The sequence below is a fragment of the Babylonia areolata genome, chromosome 9 (assembly GCF_041734735.1).
Source record: "Babylonia areolata isolate BAREFJ2019XMU chromosome 9, ASM4173473v1, whole genome shotgun sequence".
In the NCBI taxonomy this organism is placed as follows: domain Eukaryota; kingdom Metazoa; phylum Mollusca; class Gastropoda; order Neogastropoda; family Buccinidae; genus Babylonia; species Babylonia areolata.
The window spans coordinates 20,717,905-20,722,904 of NC_134884.1; the positions used below are offsets into that span (position 1 = coordinate 20,717,905).

The following is a 5,000-nucleotide window of genomic DNA, read 5'->3' on the forward strand; positions in this document are numbered from 1 at the left end:
AAGAAAGAAAGGACAGGACAGAAGACAGTGAAGAAAGAAAGGACAGAAGACAATGAAGAAAGAAAGGACAGGACAGAAGACAGTGAAGAAAGAAAGGACAGGACAGAAGACAATGAAGAAAGGACAGAAGACAATGAAGAAAGAAAGGACAGGACAGAAGACAGTGAAGAAAGGACAGAAGACAATGAAGAAAGAAAGGACAGGACAGAAGACAGTGAAGAAAGGACAGAAGACAATGAAGAAAGAAAGGACAGGACAGAAGACAGTGAAGACAGAAAGGACAGGACAAGGAAGAGAAGACAGGAATGAAAAGGGGATAAAAACAAAGAAAATGCATAAAGAAAAAGGAAAGAAAGTACGAAAGAAAAGACAGCAAGTTCTTGAACAAAAACAAAAAAAAAGTTTGGAGGAATATGTTGGAAAAAAAGGAGGAGGAGAGGGAGGAGCAGGAGCAGGAGAGGGAAGCAGCAACGACGCTGACAACAACAGCAAGGAAAATATTTACCTGTGTGTTGATCGCTCCCACCCTGCAGTTGCAAGTTTTGGAGAAAGCGTTGACGGTGATCACCCACAGAGACACACACATACACACACACAGTCAGTCAGGCAGATAACCCTTCAAGGGTTGCTCAGGGCAAACAGGGTTCTCCTTTTTTTGTCATCACTGTTTGCTGTCCAAACAAGGGAACAAGTATTACCTCTCTCTTTCTTTCTCTCTCTCCTACCCCCCCCCCCCCCCCCCCCCCCCCCCTCCCACCCCCTCGGGAATATCGTATCCGGACCTCCTGTGTCTTCCTGTCATATAACATAATCATCAACATGTATGTCAACGGCTGATTCGGTGATGATGGCCAGCTTCGAACATAATTCTGTATGGGGAGGATAATGGAAGAGGTGGATGGTGGGGATAACGGGGTAGGCAAAGGATTAGATTACCAACGTGTATGCACGTACACACACATGGGCGTACGCTTATAAACAGGCACGCGTACACCCCTCCAACACTCATAACACACACACACACACACACACACACACACACACACACACAGAAGTACACAAACACACACATCCACAGTAGAATATGATAGATTAGAAAAAAGAGAAAGGAATCAGAATCTTTGAAAGAATTACGAAGCAAGGAAAGAGAAAAGGAAGGAATGAAGGACAGCAGACGTGATCGAACGCATCATGTCAAAGATGGAGAGAAGGAAGACGTGAAATACAAGAGAGAGAGAGACAGACAGACAGAGACACAGAGAGACGGAGAGAGACACAGAGAGAGACAGAGACAGGGAAAGATAGAGACAGATTGAGAGAGAGAGACAGAGACAGAGAGAGAGACAGAGAAAGACAGACAGAGACACAGAGAAAGACAGAGACACAGAGAGAGAGAGAGACAGTGAGAGACAGAGAAAGAGAGACAGAGAGAGAGAGAGGGACAGAGAGACAGACAGACAGACAGTGAGAGAGAGAGACAGAGAGAGAGACAGAGACAGACAGAGAGAGAGAGAGACTGGGAGACAGAGAGAGAGAGACAGAGAGACAGTGAGACAGAGATAGAGAGAGACAGAGACAGAGAGAGATAGTAAGATATACACATACAGAGAGAGAGAAATAGAGTGCGAGAGAGAGAGACAGATACAGAGAGAGAGACACACACACAGACACACAGAGAGAGAGAGAAAAGGGGGGGGGGGAAGGAAACAAATAAATCTAAAGGAAATGATGAAGCGCAGCCAGACCAGATTCACATTTTACATTGCTGGTGAAAGACACAGACCTGACTCACACACCCCCAGTCTTTCAGTTCTGCTGTGCGTCTCGCTCAACACAACGTTCCAAACGTCAACACTCAGTAAGAAGAGAGAAAGTAAATGATGAAAAAGAGAGGAGGAAGAAGAAGAGGAGGAGGAAGATAGTAACGAAGAAGAATGGAGTAGGATGAATAAACATTATCACGTACCTACGTACATACACACACACGCACACACGCACACACGCACACACACACACACACACACACGAAGAAGAAGAAGAAGAAGAAGAAGAAGAAGAAGAAGAAGAAGAAACAGGCTGAGGAGAAGAGAAAACCTGCTGCTGCTGCTGATGATGATGATGATAACAACGACAACGAAATATGAGACTTTAGACACTGTCGGTATAACGAGCGCTTCCAATGATTTATCCAGAACTGTACGAGTGAAAAAAGAGGAAAATGCTTTCTGCACCCCCACTTCCCCCCTCTTCTATCTCTCATTATCGAGCACGCACACACACACACACACACACACACACACACACACACACACACACACACACACACACACACACACACACACACACACACACACACACACACACACACACACACACACACACACATGAGAGAGAGAGGGGGGAGGGAAGAGAGGGAGAGTGACACAGAGAGAGGAGAAAGACTCTGAACAGAACCAAAGAGAGACACAGAGAGAGGAGAAACGGGGAGAGAGACGAGGGGAAAGATACAGAGAGAGAAGTTGGAAGAGAGAGAGAGAGAGGGGGTGCGGGGGGGGGGGAGAAGAGACAGGTAGACAGACAGACAAACAGAAGCAGAAGAAGAAGAAAAAAAAAATAACGCTCACCAAACTACAGACGGTTTGAACCAGACCCCACGGAAAGAGGACGTTGACTCACCCAACGACCACTCCATCACGCCACAACACACACTGCTGGCAAGGTGAGGTGACAGACATATCTCCCTAACAAACACCCACACTGGCTCCGCCACTGTGCTGCACACACATAATAATTATCACATAGACATAAACCATCTTCAGCTACGGTTCAACCACAATCCCCAACCGTGACATCAGAGAAGGAAAAACACAACAAAGAAAGAAAAGGAATGAGAGAAGAAAGGCGACGAAATGAAGAAGCATAAAAGAAAGAAAGAAAGAAAGAAAGAAAGAAGGAATCAAAGAGAGATGGGGCAGAACAGGAACAAGAAGAAACAGAACTAAAGAAGAGCAAGAACGCCAAGGACGAGGAAAACAGTGGCACCACTGATTCATTTTCTGCTTATCCAAACCATTATCTTTGTCGGTCATTAACCCTTTCACCGCCAGTCAATTTAGAATACAAAATTCCCTTGTGGTATAAACACAGAAAAGACAGTGGCTACGAATAGTTGGGGATTCCCCCTCCGATGTATAGAAAATATGGCCTATCCTATAAACGAACGTTAAGAGCAGTAGGTTCATGGATGACAGACCAATGAATAGTCATCTTTCAGTGACATGGGTCCTCTACCACGCCTGTGCATAAATGCGAGCTTGATGGTTTAATGGTTAACTGTGTGATCATAATATCACTTCCGACCTTTACCAGCAAGAACGCCATAGTAGCACCACCGATTCATTTTCTACTTATCCAAAACATTATCTTTGTCGGTCATTAACTGTGTAATTAACAACAGCCATCATGATATCATTTCCCACCTCTACCAGCAAGAACGCCAACAACGACGAGGAAAACAGTAGCACCATCGATTCATTTTCTGCTTATCCAAAACATTAGCTTTGTCGGTCATTAACTGTGTGATTAACAACAATCACAATCATCATAATAGTACTTCCGACCTCTACCAGCAAGAACGCCAACAACGACGAGGAAAACAGTAGCACCACCGATTCATTTTCTGCTTATCCAAAACATTAGCTTTGTCGGTCATTAACTGTGTGATTAACAACAACCATCATAATATTATTTCCGACCTTTACCAGCAAGAACGCCATAGTAGCACCACCGATTCATTTTCTACTTATCCAAAACATCATCTTCCTTGGTGATTAACTGTGTGATTAACAACAGCCATCATAATATTATTTCCGACCTTCACCAGCAAGAACGCCAATAAGGACGTGGAAAAACAGTAGCATCACCGATTCATTTTCTGCTTATCCAAAACATTATCTTCCTTGGTGATTAACTGTGTGATTAACAACAGCCATCATAATATTATTTACCACCTTTACCACTCTGAGCCGGAGGGAACTGGATGATGCAATTAAAGCGTTGAAATAATTAATTGATATCTGGAGAACAGTTCATCACAGAGAGAACGTTTTCGTGGAGCAAACTCACTTTCACTGCTCATTCACAAGTTATCATTATTATTATCATTATTATCATTATGAGCATTTACGCTTAATCTGGAAAATAAGCCCTCGGCGTTTATAAATAGAACACATGAAAATATCAAAAAGGAAAAATTGAACACAAGATACCAAACATTATCAAAAACCATTCATCTCCCCTCACACACACACACACACACACACAATACACACAAGCACATGCGCACGCACGCACGCACACAAGCCATAGCACACAATCGTAAATAGTACACAATCAAAAATACAACCAACACATTTTGAAACTATCAAAACTCACCCACACACAAACAGTCATTTTAGTTCATACTGGATTGGGATGAGCTGTCGATAATTATTCAAGAGGGGGAAAGGTGGGTCTTCAGACTGGATTTGAAAGACTGCAGCAAAGATGAGTGACAGAGAGGCTGAGGAAGTAGATTCCAAAGAAAGGGGGCTTGGTATGAAAAACTGCGTTGGCCATACGTTTTGGTTCAAGCGAGGGGGATCCTGAGCATACGAGTGTCAGAAGAAGAGCGGAGATGGCGTGAGGGTATGTAAGGATGAATGAGATCCGAAAGATACTGTGGACCAGAAACCTCAATGGACTTGAAACAGAGACAGACGACTTTGTAAGTAATTCTTTCTTGTACTGGGAGCCAGTGTAAAGCATGAAGGAGAGGAGAGACGTGATCAAATTTAGAGGAACGAGAGACAAGACGAGCAGCATGGTTCTGGACTTTCTGAAGCCTAGCAATGAGGTAGCTGTTTAACAAATAGTAAAGAGGTAATGAGGTAGCTGGTTGAACACGACAAGCAAGGAATTACAATAATCCAGGCGCGACAGCACAAAGACACAGGGGAGAG

General features: G+C 43.8%; 1 long non-coding RNA gene across 1 annotated transcript in view; it reads right to left on the minus strand.

The window, feature by feature from the left end:
* The window catches only part of LOC143285778 (uncharacterized), a 33,671-nt gene that overhangs the window by 26,427 nt on the left and 2,244 nt on the right, over window positions 1-5,000 (minus strand). Inside the window, exon 2 of the long non-coding RNA XR_013055725.1 lies at window positions 2,625-2,774. This is a non-coding gene — a long non-coding RNA (uncharacterized LOC143285778). The remainder of the gene's footprint in view (window positions 1-2,624; window positions 2,775-5,000) is intronic.